We start from the raw sequence: 17,744 nt of genomic DNA, 5'->3' as shown, positions 1-17,744 counted from the left end.
GAAATCTTACCCTACTCCTTTATGGGAGAAAAGAAGGCTATCCAATTAGGTAGTATAATCCCTCATGTAAGCTGTGTGGGGACAATTTCTGAACACCCTTTTGGACCTATGGAAATGAATGTCTCTTTTGTCATAAACTGTGATCATAATTTTGAATTTTTATGAAACAAAGAAAATTTAATTACTTACCTTTCTCTAGGGAAATCCAGGCTTTTTAATGAAATATTTACTTTTGTAGATGTTCTTCCTGTCCAAGGTAGCTATCCACAGGACAGATGGAAAAATCTATGTTGAAATGAAAAGTACTTGGGGTTCCTAAATTGACCTTAACCTAATGTGATGAGAACATCTTCTCCTCTAAAAAGGAAAGTGCCTGTCTTTTTTCAGAGATCAATATGGTAGCAACCACACTTTTGCAAAACATATTTGAATGAGATTCCATGAGGCTTAGTAGAAACGAAAGCACTTACAAAATCAGATTTCAAAGTTAAATACCATTTGTCTCACTGATGCCAGCCAATGCCCTCTATGTTTTGAAATAGTTGGCAGATGTCCTGAGGACCATGCCATTATGGATGTAGCAAATTTCTTGTGGCTAAACTCACATTTATGTATTGGTTAAAATAGAAGGGGAGTGGGAAGGTTACTCTTAAGCTGTGGTCTTCACTGATGCATATGTGGATTCGTCTTAAGAAACTCAGATTTTAAGGACAATCACTTGTAAAACCACAAAAGTGTTACCCCAAACCTCGGCCACTTAGAATTGGCCACAGAAGCCTGGTTTTGAATAACAAACTCTGCCAAACAGTAAATTAGTCTCCATGCTTACCCTCTTCAACTGCCGCTCAAACGGAAACAGTTAAACATGTTCAGACATGAATTTGTTGAGTAAATAGTCTCAAGGAAAGTATTTCTTTTTTTTTTTTCCTTCTGAGAATGGGTCTAATGAATTGCCCAAAATATTGTCAATATTTTTGACACAAATATCTTAGTCAATCATTAAACAAAATGTCACCCACAAAATTCAGTGATCTAGGTTTTTAGGTCATTCTTCCTCAGTAAAGTGTTGACAATCATAGACAAAAAAGAACGTTGTTATTAAGAAGGAAATCTTGTAGCTGAGAAGCATTTGGGGATGGAATGTAAGTAACAAACCAAAATATATGTAAGGGTTAGCATCGTGACACAGGAGGACTATAATGAGAAGCCAAGGGTATTATATCATCAGAGCTTTCCAGATTTTTCTAATGATAATGAAGTCATGAGATCTCACAACTAGAAAGTAGTAATATGGTGGCAAAATTGAATGGGGAAAAAATGCTATTTACTTTTTTATTTTTAATTGGCTATATCCCCAATGCTATACTTTTCATCTCCATGACTATTCATTTTATAACTCTTGAACCCCTTCACTTGTTTTATGCTACTTAATTTTAAAGTACAAAATTATATCAATAGCATTTATTCAAAAATCATACAAAAACCCACTAACAAAACCTGCTTTGGTTTTCTCAAAATTATTTTTCCTGAAAATCTTCCATCAGACACATGACATATTACTGACATTATGTTACACAATTATTCCTCATAGTGGTATGACACTGAGAGTATCTTTGTGTAAATACCCAACTTTCAATTTTTGCTTTGTGATTATAAAGTAGATAACTGCACAGTAGATCATAATAATTTAGCCAAATCCAGATATATAGCTCTTATAGTTGTACCAAGCAAGACTTCAGGTTCTAGAAGTCTGTTTATACAAAGCAATTCTTGAGTTTCTTGGGAAAAAAGGTTTATACTCACTAATAATATTAATATCAGAGTGTAAGGTGCATCCTTTCCACTGGAATGGATACACCCAAAGAGAGCATTTTAAATGTCCACTGCAGGCAAACTGCTTAACCATTCAAAAAACCCATGAAAAAAATCAATGTGTGAAAAGTTTCACCTCTTTACTTTGAAGTTGCATAGATGTGAAGTCCCACTTGTTTCCTGCCTTGAGCGAGAGAAGCATTTAGAGCCCCTTGTCTGGAAGAGAACCACGCTGGCTGCTTGGTTGCCACTCAGGCCTCCCCGTGTCAGCTGCGTCCCACCGGGAAGTGAACATAGCTACCTTGAAGAAAAATTTGCATTAGGTCATAATTTCCCTCTTTTCCTCTTTTTATGTTTTTCTTGCATTCTGAGGAAGTGGAATATATTCTCAGCTGAAAAAATAGACCCTTTTTTCTTCATAGCAAATATATATTAGAGGTAGAGGGCACATGATTTTTAAAAAATGAGGGAAAGAGTTAAAAAGCGTGGTTTGAGGGGCGCCTGGGTGGCACAGCGGTTAAGCGTCTGCCTTCGGCTCAGGGCGTGATCCCGGCGTTATGGGATCGAGCCCCACATCAGGCTTCTCTGCTGTGAGCCTGCTTCTTCCTCTCCCACTCCCCCTGCTTGTGTTCCCTCTCTCGCTGGCTGTCTCTGTCTCTGTCGAATAAATAAAAAAAATCTTAAAAAAAAAAAAAAGAAAAAAAAGCGTGGTTTGAGGGCTTGCTCCCCTCCCCCACCCCTGTTTGGCTTTTGTTTTCCTCTGGGGCATTATCAGATAAAATTTTCTCTTAAGTCCTTTTTAGATTTGAGGATTTGAAGCGATAGGAGGCTAAGTTTAGTATTTCCTTTCCTTTTTCTTACCTGTTTTCTTACCTCTTGCTGCTTCAGAAAGTTATGGAAATACCCAAGAAACAAATACTAAGTTTGTCATTCCATCCTTAAATTTGTATTTGCTTAATTTAAAGTTTAGAACCTTTATTTACTACACACAGAAATGAATATTGCAGCAAAAATTCTATCTCTTGTTTTATACCTTTTTGATACATTTCAGATTCTCAGTCACTTCCCATAATGCAATTATTCATTATATATTTATACTTTTAGCATGTTTCAATCATGTTTAGAACATACAGAATCAAGTGTTTCAAGCTCTGTGTGTATCTTAGATAGAATTAAATCCAAACTGATTTTATAAGAGTAACTTTATAAAATCATTACTTACAAGCTTAGAAATCAAAATCAAATTTTTCTGCTAAAAAATTGTGAATTTAGAAACATCCCTTGTTAGTCTGTTACATACTCCTACTTTTGATAAAGCACATACAATTTGCTGTGGACAGTGTCGACAAATCTATCCATAAAGTTTCTCAGACCAATTGTATGTAGCTATCTGTAATGCTTGTTTAAAAATGTAGACTCCTGGACCATATTCCGGACTGAGTAGATGAGAATCTCTGGGAGTAGAACCAGGAATTATCTTTTTAAATGAACTTCCCAGGAAATTCTTATGCATTCTAAAGGCTGACAGCCATTGCCTTGGAGGGTGATTCCTCCATATTATGAAAATAAAGGACAAGTTGGGTTTTGTTTAGTTTTTGGTCATTTAATCTGCTACACACACACACACACATCACATATACCACTGCTTATTTGGAAATAATACTCCACTGTATGTGATAGACATGTATATATATAGTTAGGGTACATGTTAAACTGATGTAATAAAGTCCTACCAAAATACAATGCTTTAGATAGAACGGAGTTTATTTATTTCTCATATGTGGTCCAAGGTAAGTAGGTGGCTCCAATCCAGGAGGTCACTCGGGGATCCAAGTTAGTTTTACTTTGTTGCTCTGTGTCCTGTAAAGGTTGGCTTCAAAGCTGTCTAATACCCTCGTGTTCACAGTCTGGCCCATTGTGGGGCAAGGAGATGAAACAGAGGGCAACAAAATTCCTTTAAAAATGTGATATATAGTTGTATACTTTACCAATAGGTAACTATTGGCTAAAATTAAAAGAAGATTGTTTAAAAAACAACAACAACAACAACAACAACAGGTTGGTTTACATGATATTCCAGGAGACAGCCAGACACTGCTAACTTCAGGAGAAAATTACCAACATTTCTTCTTAGTCTTAATGAATACATGCACGTGTGATATAATCAATGCTAACAAATAATTCTTTATCTTGCTATAGATAATTATAGCAATTAATGGGCCTATTCTCTTCCACATTTTCATGGAAAAGATAAAGGAGTCCTACCAACCGTCTTCTCAAATTTTTAATTCACAACCAGCGAATGAAATTTAGTCATTTCATCTGTGAAATGCTAACTGGCTTGGTAAATGTATAAAAGTATTCATGGATAGAATTCCGTGCCAAGGAAAAGAAGATTAAATGGCAGACCCTAAATAAGAGTAAACAAAATTATGTATATTCAATATTTGTCTACCTTGTCCCCAGTAATGACCCCTAAACCACAGTTACATTTGGTCTTGCTACAAACATTGGGTGCAAATATAGGTACAACCAGTAAGCTGACTGATTTTTCTTCTTTATTACTTTTGGGTAATGACATGGGAAAGGCTTTAGTGGTGTTCCTTCAAGAAGAGTTACTCAATCAAACCTCAGTCTTCAAAAATCTCAAGCCTGATCACATTGCTCTCCTGATAAAATCCATTTCATGACATCCCATTGCTCTGAATTAAAGATTCTTTCAGTTGGGAAGAAAATAAACCCAACATAAATGAGACTGCCACCCGCCCCCCAAATTTGGGAGGGCAGGGGATTAACTCACATAATACAAAATGTCAAGGGTAGATTGGGTTCAGCTAGATGAAGCGGCTCAAATGCTGTCACCAGCACGAGGTCTTATATCAGTCTGCTCTCATTTTGTCTATTTAAGCTCTATTGTCAGGTAGGCTTTTCGTTTATGACAGGTGCTAGAAGCTCCGAGCTGGTAGTCTATATTTGCAGCAATCTCAACAGAAACAAAATACCTCCAGCCTAGTCCCAGAACTGCCTCATTGGTTTTGATTTAACTGGCCTGCAGATGAACCTGTGTTCAGATGTCCAAAAGCAATCACCTAAGTCAGAGGGTTATAATGTCTGATTGGCCAGGTCCATGTCAATGTGGACCTTCTAGGGCTGAAAGTGAACTTAGATTCACTCAGTCAAGTAATGAGAGTGGGGTGGGTGGGGAGGGAAGAAGAGTTCCCTGAGAAAATCAGGTAGTGAACCTATGAGAAACGGATTCTGGATAGGCCAAAACAAGATAGCTATTACAGTTCACCTCCTGGCTACCTAACATCCACATATATTTTTCTTATACCTAAATTTTTTAAATTCCCCAAGCCTACATTAGGCAATAATATCCGATGGAATCAAAAACATATGTACCAGCACTACTCAAGTTTTATCCAGTTACTACATCCAGCCTGAGTCCAGACTCTCCTTAATGCACTTTCCTCATGGTTCAGAAACCTACTGTAAAATGATACATTTAACCATCTCCAGCAAACATAATATACATTTATGAGGAGGAAACAAAATAACTACCATAAAAACTTCTACTTGGAAAAGGGGAAATGGGAGGAGGGGCAGTATGCCACATACTCTGTATACATACTCTCCTGTTGGACAGGAGTAGAGGCATCCCTTGTCTTGACCTCAAAGCGAATTTCTTGGGGATCCCTTCTTTCTGCTTTCAGATCTGTCTTCTGGGAAATTTCCCTTGTAATCTGTCCTATATAGCCGCAGCTGGGAAAGGCACGGGGAACATTTACTTACTGATTATCATATCTGACTAATAGTGCTGCTTCTGTTAGTGTGGCTTAAGATCCCCACTAAGTATTGCCTTGGGGGTTGAGCAATCACAGCCCAGAGTTTATGGGTGTTTGAGTTTCTCTGGTAACCCAAGTTCCTTAAAAGCTTAGTAAACTCTACAATCTATTTGTTTCCAGTAAATTCAGTGAGTTAGCAACAAAAGCCAGAGTTAGTATGGAGGCCTAATCCTTGATTCAAGATTCCAATCAGGTTGTTTCTGTCTTCTAACTATTGACCTTGATGTTCTGTCAACAGGAGTGGGTAGGGCTTCTGTTTCCAATCTTATTTTCCAGTTCAGTTCTACCCTCCCCAAATTCACTAGCACTAAATTTAGATTGGAGGAGAGGACCTGACTTTCAAACCCCAAACAGTTAAAACGCTTCTGACTCTTGGCTGTTTTGGATTTCAGGATAAGGGCTAACGGTCTGCTCTGATTGTTTTTACTGCTTCCAGGCAAGCCAACTTTAACTGCAGTTTGCCCCTTTTCTGAAGGAGCTCACTAAACCTCACATGAAGGAATAATACATTCCTGATTTTTTTTTTTTTCTCAAACATGTCTTCCAACCTCCAGTCTCATAGGCCTGGGCTCTGAGTCCCAATATACCACAAATAGCAAGTTAATCAATTGCTGTGTTAATTTCTCCGCTAAAGAAAGAGGGATCATCATGGCATCTTTCCAACCTAGATTCAGCTAATTGCACATTTTAGAGTCTGTTACCTACCACACTTCAATTCTTGTACCATGTTTAAAAAACTAAATCAAGGTTCTTCCAGATCTGAGCGACTAAAATATATCTCAAACAGGATTGCTTGGTAAGAGAAATTTACTGTTTCACAATTTGAAAAGTTACAGAGTAGATCTGTTCATTTATGTCAACTGGACCCATCTCTTCATCTCTCAGCTCAGCTTACATCGCCAGAGACATTTCCTTTGAGAGAATTGAACTTTTCCCTTCTGGTTGCCATTGTTTTAAGTTTAAATTCCACAGAGCCAGCAATCCCCACAGAAAGAGAATACTTTTCACCACAATACCTGAAAAAGGCTCTGTTAGCCCTATTGGTCCTGACTGGCCTGGCTTGGGTTGTATGTTTCCCCCTCTTAGCAGTTCCTTTAGGGAGACAAGAAGGTTATTCTCTGATTGGTCAAGGCTGGTTTAACAAGTGCTCACCCTTGAAGCTCAGGGTAGACTAGCTATCCCTGAGCTTCATGGTTTAAAGACTGGTTGCCCAAGGGTAGATCATACTATCATTCATTGCCTGACAGAAGCGGGAAGAGGTGAATCCTGAGCAGGTAAAAACAATAGATAATTATAAGAAAGAATACTGAACATGACCCACAAGGCCTTGTGGGTTGGCCCTCTGAATACCTTACAACTATCATCTAATTACATTCTCCTATTTACGGGGCTCCAGCCACATGGGCCTTATGCCATGTCTCTTTCTGCTTTTGGACATTCCCATGTGCAATTTCCTCTGCCTGAAACAAGACTCTCTTGCCTCATTTGATAGGTTCATTTCTACTTATTTTTCAAAAGTCAGCTTAATTATCACTTCCTCAAGGAAAGCTTAAGTTGACAAGGAAAGCTTAACTAAGTTTTTCCCTTCCTTTCATCTTCCCCCACAGCCTCCAAACTTCTCCTTTGAGGTCTTTGTCATAATTGCAAGTAAGTATTTAATTGTGAAATTACTTTTAGCTCTATGAGGACAAAATATCTCTGTCTATAAATCTAAAAATATTAGGGGGGCCTGGGTGGCTCAGTCAGTTGGACGTCTGCCTTCTGCTCAGGTCACGATCTCAAGGTCCTGGGATTCAGCCCCATGTCAGGCTCTCTGCTCAGTGGGATGTCTGCCTCTCCCTCTCCCTGTGCTGCTCCCCACCCCCGCACCCCTGTTTGAGTGTGTGCACTCTCTCTCTCTTCCTCTCTCCCTATCTCAAATAAATTTTTTAAAACTATAAAAAAATTTTATAAATTATTATTCGTTGAATGAAGAAATGAAGTGTGTGAACAAATGAGCAAGCTGAAAGAATATGTGATGCTGGGGATAAGATTTTTTTCTCCCATTAGTCTCTGTATTTCTGGATCCAGTTTTTCTCCAACTCTCTCTCCTTTGTACACCAATACCAATTTTTCCTTATGTTAGTTGTCCACTATTTTCTAACATAGAAGATATTTTAGTTGTATAACAACACATGACTATGAAAGAAAGAATTCAGAACAAAAATCATTCTGTTTCTGCAGGACACCTCATGTTACTCAGTGCAAAAGGCTCACACCCTGAAACAAACAAGTCTGGGTTCTAATGCTAGTTGAGCCATTTACTAGCTCTTTGTAGAAATTTGTTTATTCTCTCTGAGCCTTTCCTTATCTATAAACTAAAAATAATGATATCTAGCTTGCAGGATTCTTATAAGAATATAAAAATAATACATACTTTGTACCCAGCACTCAGTAGACAATCATTATTTGATACGTATTCTTATGATTATTCTTGGATAACAGACCTGAGACTCTAGTAGGAAACATGGATTAGGGATCATAGCCATCCCTGCACGTCACCCAAAGGAAATGCACTTGCCGCCGTAGGGTAACTTTATGTAGACCCCTATAGTGTTTTACAATATGCCCTTGTGTTCTAAAGGAAGCTCTGACTTCTAGAATTTTATATTATATAACAGACACCACCCCTGCGTTGCCCAAAACATCAGCATTTAATTCATAGTACATTTCATGGGCCCCATTTCTCCCTTTCTCCAAAGCAATGATAAAAACTCATGAAGAGGGGCGCCTGGGTGGCACAGTTGTTAAGCGCCTGCCTTCAGCTCAGGGCGTGATCCCAGCCCATTGTGGGATTGAGCCCCACAATGGGCTCCTCCGCTGGGAGCCTGCTTCTTCCTCTCCCACTCCTCTGCTGTGTTCCCTCTCTCGCTGGCTGTCTCTCTCTCTGTGTCAAATAAATAAGTAAAATCTTTTAAAAAAAATCTTAAAAAAAACTCATGAAGAAAATCTTCAGGACCCACTAGAGAGGGAGAGATCTGGTGGAGAACAGTGAAATGAAGTCTTTTAACCTCTGTCAATGACTACGGACTACACCCTACCTGAACCATAAGAAACGTAAGGAAAACTTCACACTAAACATATTAGTCTATCCCCCACCTCAGCTTATCAGCAGAATCATTTTTTTTAAAGACCTCGCCGTGTAGGTACCTCGTACAGTAAGTTTTCTCTTCTCTGCATCTTTAACCACCCCCCTCGGTTTGATCTCTCCCATCAGTAAACATGCTCAAGTCGTTCCCATCTTTAAAAACTCTTTCCTCAACCCTGTACGCCCTGTTCTTACTTTGCTATCTCCTTCCTCCTCTCTTGAGCTAACCTCTAAATGGTCATTTCCACTCCCTATCTCCTCATCCTCACTTCCTGTTTATCCTTCAGGCTCAGGCAGTCTGGCTTCTGTTACCCCTAATCTTCAGCTGAATGGCACTTTGCCAAAGACTGCAATGAATGCACCACTGTCACATCCAAGGCACACTTCTCCTTACTTGTCTCCAGTGACAGCTCAGTAGTAGGGTGCACCGCTAACAGCTTCCGTAAGGAAGCTTGTCCTTAGCCCGGCTCCCACAGCGCCACACACCTCTGGCTTCCTCCTCTGGGGGCTCTTTTTCTTTCTGTCAAAACTCAGTGGTGGCGTTCCTCTGTTTCTCTCCTAGAGCTCTACTTTTCTTCTAGCTCAGAGCACAAAGTTATCTTTCTCAGCTGCCATCTCGATGCAGAAGGTCCACATGTTTATTCTTCCTGTTACTTCTATCTCCAGTGAAAGTCACCAACAACCATCTCACTGGCCAGGTCAGAACCCCAGGTGACATCCTTGAGCCCTGCCTCTGCGCTTACCCCAGCTTCGAAGGACTAGTTACTATGCTCCATTTCTTCTGTGTCTGTGATAGCCACAGACCTCTCTTTTCCTCTCCTTCCAATTGCCTGCTCTCTAACGCAGACCACTCTCATTTTCCCTAAGTGACTTTCCCTGTCTCCTCACTGGTGTCCTAGCCTCTGCCATTGTGTTCTCTCCGTCTGTTCTCCCCACTGCAACCACCAAGATATTTCCAAAGTCCAAATCTGATCATTTTCTTCTCCTTTAAAACCCATTATTGATTTCCCATTGCACTTAGGCCACAAGCCAAACCCTTCCCTATGATTTATACTAACCCTGGCGATCAACTCCCTGCACGCTGCTGCAGTCAGAGTTCACAGTCTTGCTCTTGACTTTTTAAACATGGCGTTTGGAATGTGTTTTATTTTTTCAAATATGTCACGCTCCATCATGTCCTGGCTCTTCACAGACTCTTTCTCATCTCCACCAAATACTCTTCTCTGACTTTCTACCTGGACTTAATAATTCCTATGTGCTCTTAAGATCTCAGATTAAATCTTACTTTCAAGGGACATTGTCTCTGAACCTTCAAATATGAGTTATACACCCTTCCTATTGTAGGCTGCACGCTTTTGTTCATACACCTTACAACACTTCATAGTTGCCCATTTACAGGTCTGTTTCCCCGCTTGACTGTAAGCTCTGTGAGGGCAGGGGACACATCTTGTTACTATTATATTGCTGGATGAGAGAAGACATAAGAGTATATTGAATTGAGAATAATGCTGTGGGTCATCACTACGTAAGTTTAATTTCAAACACAGAATAAGGCTGAGAAAGCAGAGCAGGGGTGATGCCACCACTAATGTGGAACAAGGATGAATAGGTATGTCATTTGAGGGGCGTTCTATGATGGTGTTTCCAACCACTTCTGATCCCTCTGTGTTTGAGCATTTCCCGAGCAGACCCCCATAAGGATGCGGTTTGACTCAGTTTAGTCATGCACTGATTAAACTGCCGCCAAAAATGAGAAAATTGAGATACAAACGACACACCAGTATCTCAAGCACCACCAGAAACTAGGATAAATTAGAGATTCAGACTTGAACAACCATTTATGCAATGGAAAGTGAAACTAGCCAGCTTCATTTCTAAAGTTTTTTTAAAAAACATTTCTGAGAAGGTGTCCTGACTAGGTTAGTTTTCATTCATCTCAAGTCCTTTTGTAGGCTTCTCCCCAACATCCAATTCATAGCACAACCCTTTCATGAGCAAAGCAATACAAAAGGACCCAACTAAAAATTTATTTCTCTTGTCACCCGAAGCCATGCTTTTGAATTTAATGCGTTACTACCAAAATCAGTGCCCTCATAGGCTACCATGCATGAAGTCTCTAAAAATTCACAAGTAAAAATATATGCTACCAAGAAAACAATTATTGCCACAAAGAATTAACAACTCTATAAAATTTGTTCTACATTAGATTTTTTTTAGATAGATCTAGACTATTTGATAAGGTGACTTTTGTTTTGTTTTCTTTTGGGGGATTTTTTGGTTTTCTTGTTTGTTTCTTGTTTTTTTGCTTGGCAAGCAGCCTTGTCGAAGAGCATTGTTATTTGCTAGAATTGTATGAAACTTGTCTTTTCATGAAATGGTTTGGAGGAAAACCGTTCACTCAGTCCAGATTGTGTGCATGAAGTTTCATTCTGAGTTTTGGTTTCATTAGAAAATCTGTGAGTTTGAAACTCTGACTTAAACTAAATCAACCACCAACCTCCCCTCCACCCAGCACTACTCAATAAAAGGGGAATTGTTTACATTAATTTCAGATACTTAACAAAAAATTTTTTTTGCTCTTTATGAAAATGTGAGTCTATGTCTTCTTATTCCACAAGTTTGCTTCTTTTACAAATGTTCATACCCCAAACAACTTTCTCTGTAGCCTGTCAAAGGAGAAATCAAGGAAGAGGTCTAATATTTTATCTTTCATACCTTTGAACAACTTGTTCTTTCCCTTAGAAATGGTTTTAGGGACTAGATTAGCTCTCACCTCACATTCGGAATGAACAGAATTCCTACCACAATGGATGACCTACTTAAAAAAATATATAAGAAACACATTTTTCCTAAATGTAGGATTCTCCTCCATGTGGGTGAGCATAGACAAGGAATGAAAATGTATCATCCTAAGATACAATGTCACAAGTTCCTAAAGCTTCTTTTCTGCCCCCAGGAAGGAATTAATGTTGGTTTATTTGTTTCCCTTTGGTTTGTGGAAAGCATACTGAAGAAGACTTAAGTCTGAGAATTTTATCACCTGCTGTGTGACTCTGGGCAAGTTACTTAATCTCTCAGACATGTTCCCTCATGTGTTAAACACATGTTCTTTAATGTTAAAAAATTTTTTAATAAATTAGATCATAACTCTCTCCTATTTTCAAGATTATTGTAAATGAGACACTGCATATTACAGTTTCCTTGGTAGATTTTCAGTAGCAGCATCTAGACTACAATCCTAGATCATGTCATTTACTTAGAACAAGTTTAACACTTTCAGTAGCTATACTTTTACTAGTTTCTCTTTCTAAATTTTTGGATCATCTATTTTTTGAGAGATGGCCTCTCCTGCTCCCACTAGCTCTGAGTGGGCATGAGTCAGATCTCATTAGGTTTTGTCACACATCTCTAGAAAGAATGAAACATACTTTAGAATATTTGAAAAAAAAAATCAGATGTCAAATAATGGCTACCCTACTTCCTTTTTAAATTTTTCTTTCATTTTTGTACAGTCTATCTGTAAGAAAGGGACTTTCTTATAGTCTATAGTCCCTAACAGGGACTTAAAATTAGTTTTATCTCTATAGCTTTCCCTTCTAGAAGCATTGTACTAACAGCATGGAGCTATATAATACATTCATAAACTATTACATGGCCATTATTTTGGAGATAAAAAAGAAATTAGAATCACTTTGTCCAACTGCCTAGATTAAAAAATGGTTTAATTTTTTTTTTTTTTAGAAAAAAAAAGGTGTAACAAAACACAAGCAATAGAACTGCTCATGGAAACACATCAGGGTATCACAGTATCAGTACTATCACTTACATTTCCCCCAATATTTCTTTTTCACTACTGATAATCTGGGTCATTCTTTGGCTGCTAATTATTTATATTTTCCTCAAAGGAGATTTATTTTTACCAGTCACAGAAGAACTTAGATGAATTCAATCAACCTGAAATACAGAGTCACAGGCAGCTTTATTGGATCTTTGCAAAGGTGTGAGGGTTCCACCAGACTATACAGGGTACACACTGTTTGCGTCATGGGACATTCTATGAATGACAACACTGTGTGCCTGTTAACTATTAATAGTCACATATTAAGCTACACCAGTGATTTTTAAGCAGAGTTGTGCATCTGATTGTCCATGAGTCTTTTTAAAAAAACACTGCCACCTCACCCCATGCCAGACCTCATTAGTCAGAATCTCCAAAAGACTCTCGGGATAGAGGAGGGGAACCTCGTTATGCATATTTTTCAAGTGCTCCGTACGTGATTCTGATTCATTTTCCCAGTGGAAAGATTTGGTGCTCTCGCACGCTGAGTGTTTTATCCCCAAAGACCCATGTCTTAGTAACAATTTCAGTAGGTGGCGCTCTTTCCACCTGCCAGCTTCCCTGTTTGGCGGGAACGAACTCAAAGTCATTCCAGGAAGTCCGGAGCAGATCAAGGGTGCAATTCCCTTTTACCACACCAATATTGAAAACAGATAGCAGAACTTACCTTTCCAAACAGTATGTTAGTGAGGTAAGACATATGTTAAAGTGGTGGTGGTGGGGAGGGGGTGGACAGGGCTGTGGCGTCACTTTTATTACACAAACGTAATGATTGTTCCAAAGAGTTCAAGCAAGCCAACTTCCTAACATGAAATGGAAACTAAAGAAACAGAGGAGAGAGTAAATGATGAGAAAAACCCTAATAGACGAGATTTAAATATGGGAATTTAAAGATGGAGAATACTGATATTATTGCTAAGAACTGCTAACTGTGTGAAGAACTTATGGTGCAAACACAGATATCTGGATCCGCTAAAGTGGGGAGACAGTACAGTAGTTTGCAAGGACGTGAGCTTTAGAACCAGACAAACCTAGATTTAGACCTTGGTTCCAGCTCTTTAATATTTAATCCCAACCAAATTTACTCAATCCTTCATTCTCAATAAAACGATACCTACATTATTTGGTTTTAATAGGCATTAAATTAAAAGAGATAATAAATGTAAAACAATTATCCACATGCTTGGTGCGTGGCCAGTATTTAAGCAATAGTGTTACCTTTGGAGTCCTAAAAATGAGTAAATGTAAATGCCAAGGTTTTTTTCCTAAGTAATGAAGAATGATGGAAAATTATTGTGAGTTTTGAAGGAAGGATTCCTATATCAGTCAGTACTATTAATAGCAAGAACAATTTAGAGGAAGCTGAACAGGAAAAGATATAAGGCTAATTTTGGTGTCATGAATAAGGCCTGAACTTGAATTCACAAAGCTAGTTTGTGAGATGCTGCTTCCTCTCTGTACAGGCTGTATGATTTTGAGAAAGTCACTTAAACTCATTTTTCATATTTATAAGATAGGAATTAGATTCAATGCTAATTTGAATATGACAGATGATTTGAATATTAAACATAATAGGATAACTTTACCAAAGAAAACAATAGTGTATAAAAAATGCTTTGAAATCTATAAAATCATGTATAAATGCAAAGGGTGTTGTTGCGGTAATTACCAATAGTTAAAATTTACTCATGACTCAAGTTCATCATCAAAGTTGAAAAATTATACTCTCAAAAAAGTGGGGGTATTGAGCTACCAAATTTGGATGAATATTTTAAAAAGTAGTTACTAGATTGTGAAATCAGAATTCTTGAGGAGAAAAGAGATTGATATTAGCAACATATTTGCAATACTTCTGAAAGCATTTCCAGGATGTTTGTCTCACTAATGATCCTAATATCCTTTTTTATAATGCCTTTAGCAATATTTTAACAGGATTAGACTTTTGAGTTTTATCTGACATTTCATTTTGCGCCCATTGTATCAGTATACATATTGGCTAGCACCTGACTTGAGGAAGTTAGGATTATATCATTTGTATCTGTTCCTTACAAATTTCCAAATTATAGAAAGAGAAATTAGCCATATGAAATAAGGTCAGAAAAAAATAGAAATCATATTAATAAAAGAGACTCTATCAAGACCTCATTGTATTACGATCCCTGGCCTTAGACAATAATGGTTTTTGTTAATAATAACACTTATATCAATAAGTTAGTGTTATGTCTAAATGTTTCATTTATTGGAAACTTTTAAAATTAGTGTTCTGTGTTAAACATGTACCTTGGTATGGTGTGTTGTAATGTCACCAGACAAGAGAAACAAGAAAGTCCCTTCACAGCAATGACTGCTGTGCTGTTTGAAGGTCAATTGTCTTTTAAGCATGTAGAGAATCTTTATCATGTCATACTTTAGATATACGTTTTTGGAGATGGGAAACAACAGGCCATGATTTAATGTTTTTTGTTGCACCACTATAATTCTTTCAAAGCAATATGTATCACAACAATTTCTGTTAAAGTATCAAGTCCTTAAAGAAAATTTCCTATTTTGCAAGTAGAGAGGAAATTCAGAACGCACCTTTTTTGTCCTTGTTGTTTTGTTTTGTTAGTACACTATAAGAAATTTGCATTGTAAAGCAAGCTGCTGTTGTCAGCTCTTTAACGGACCGAGCCCTCAGGAAGCTACCTCCGCCCTAAGAGGCTCAGAGACTGAGCAACTGAGTTAGACAGCAGGTGCCCAGGCCAATCAAGTCAATTTTCTAACACAGAATGCATGTTGTGGAACTTGTTCTATTAGTCTTTTTTTCTCTGTCAAGGAAGCAAGAATTTCTTTGTGTGGATGCAGTGCTGCTATTTCTAGTTTGAGAAAAAAGGGTAAGGAATTTGGTAACAATTGACTGGTGTTAAAACAGCAAATTACCTTTTAAAAATAGATTATCCACACCTAGAGAAAGAATCTCAAGAAGGCACACAATTAATAGAAGCTGGTTCCGAATTCCGCATACAAATACTCACTAATGTCCAGTAAACAACTGGTTGTGTGTACGCTATCTTTTCTTTCCCAGAAATAGCAACCAAGCAAGAGGTTTTTTTTTTAATCAACAATATAAAATCTCATTAACATATTTTACAGTTGGAGACCTTCAGAATTTTACTTCCTTTTGCTATTGAAAAGTCACAAAAGCCAAGAGGAGTTAATGTATGTTCTTTTAAATTAACAAATGCTGTGGTGGTTAAGGGTGGGGTGAGGGTGCAGAGAAAGAAGTTGGCAAGAAAAGGTTCAGGGCCTGTTGCAAAACCAACTGCAAGCCAAGTATGATTCCAGATAGACAAGAACCACCTGTTACAACAGAGGGAGAGGTTTAGAAGATGAAATGAGAAGGGAGTGACCTTAAAGATCATTTTCCCAATTATAATACAAACAACTAAGGAAACATGCAGATATTTATATCAAACCCATGCGAATACAATATTTGCCACATGTTATTCAATATAAGAAAGCATATAATTAGTTATATATTTCTAGTTAAGAGAAACTTCTGGAAGTAGATGGCTTTCTGTTGGTAACAGTAATAGCTACCTGGTTATTTACCTAGTGCCCCATTGAATCCTCACAACAACCCTTTTGTTTCAGAGGGTGTTTAACACATGATACACAGAGTTAAGTAACATGCTCAAGGCCACACACTTGGTAAGGGATAGAGTCAGGATTCAATCATATCTGTCCAACTCCAAAGCCCATGCTTTCAACAATTCTGCTGCACTGTGCACTGCATAAATAATATATGTCATAGTCTTTGGAAAACTTTACTTTCTGGACTTGACAAAAAAGATTAGAAGATGACCTCCCAAACAGCTTAAAGTCCACTAACAATTGCCAAGACCTCGATGACACATTAGGGTACAGTTGGAAAAGACAGAAATTCAACGTCACATGAAATGCTTAAGGAAAAATGAATGATTTTGCTTGGCCATTGCAAAATCAGAAATCTGAATGAACTCTGCCTCAGAATGGAATATACAATGTTTCATTAGAACACACTCTACGCGTTCTTCTTAGTAACAATGTGACACATAGAAAGAGTTCCCTATTTAACTCTTTTCAAAGGAAATATTCCGATTTCATAAAATTAGGAAAAGGTTTCACTTCTAAAGAAATTACAAAAAGAAAAGAAAATGGGCTATACAAAATAACTTGTGTTGACTCAAAAGATGTGCCCGAAGTATCTATTTAAAAGTTGAATGTGAGTACGTGAAAATTTCATGTAGAGGTCGATTCTCAACAACTACTAATGTAACGATTCATATATGAGTTTGTTCTTGATTCTTATCTGCAAATTAAAATTTTATGGTTAGAAAAGGGGCATTAAAAGGAGAATTAAATGTAGTCGGCGATAGAAAAGACAATCTGTCAATGGAAGGACGTAGGTATAGAATCCGGAACGTCTGGGAATATCGAGTGTCCGTCACTTGGAATTTAGTTCTTTATGGGTCGATTTCTTCATTACTTAATTATGCGTACGGGTAGAAATTTTTTCAGAATAGAGGATCTTACTGGAGAAAATGCAGGCATTTGAAAGCGCAGGTTTACTTGTAAGTAGAGTCACTGGTGAGAAATTCATCTTGGATCTGTAAGAATCCCTCTCCTTCCAAGCCCACGTGGCAAAAGTAAACAGAAGGTGGGCCGGGGCGGGGTGAAGCAGGACCCTAATTTCCCAATTTGTCGAGTCTTTAAAACTACAGGCCCCTAAAGCACTAAGGGCATGCCCTCGGCGAAACTGGGGAGCGCCTCTGTAGAGAGGGATGAAGGCGACGATGTAGAGGATGCCAAAGCGGGGACGAGGCGGGAGCGGGTGCACCTACTGGGGGGGGGGCTGGCCTTCGCGCGCCAAGGTGGGTGCGCGCGTGGGCGCGTGCGGGGGTACCTGCAAGGAGGTGGGAGTAAGGGCTAGTGCGAGGCTGCGGGGTGGAGGTGGCAGCGCGCAGGGGTGAGGGGCGCGCACATACCTCTAAGTAGGTGGTGGAGTGCGGTACTAACGAAAAGTTTAAAAGGTTAGTCTAGGGTCTCCATCCTTGTGCCAAGAACCCACGCCGCCTCCCCCTGCGCGCCTGCCCCGCGCCTT

The 17,744-nt window shown here is 38.5% G+C and overlaps 1 long non-coding RNA gene across 2 annotated transcripts in view; it reads right to left on the bottom strand.

Annotated features, from left to right (window-relative positions):
- The window catches only part of LOC105240896, a 68,120-nt gene that overhangs the window by 49,301 nt on the left and 1,075 nt on the right, over window positions 1–17,744 (bottom strand). For both annotated transcript variants that reach the window (XR_004628762.1, XR_004628761.1), the window contains exon 2: window positions 1,949–2,113. This is a non-coding gene — a long non-coding RNA (uncharacterized LOC105240896). The remainder of the gene's footprint in view (window positions 1–1,948; window positions 2,114–17,744) is intronic.

This window comes from Ailuropoda melanoleuca, chromosome 11 (genome assembly GCF_002007445.2).
Source record: "Ailuropoda melanoleuca isolate Jingjing chromosome 11, ASM200744v2, whole genome shotgun sequence".
In the NCBI taxonomy this organism is placed as follows: Eukaryota; Metazoa; Chordata; class Mammalia; order Carnivora; family Ursidae; genus Ailuropoda; species Ailuropoda melanoleuca.
This window is presented reverse-complemented; position numbering and strand designations above follow the sequence as displayed.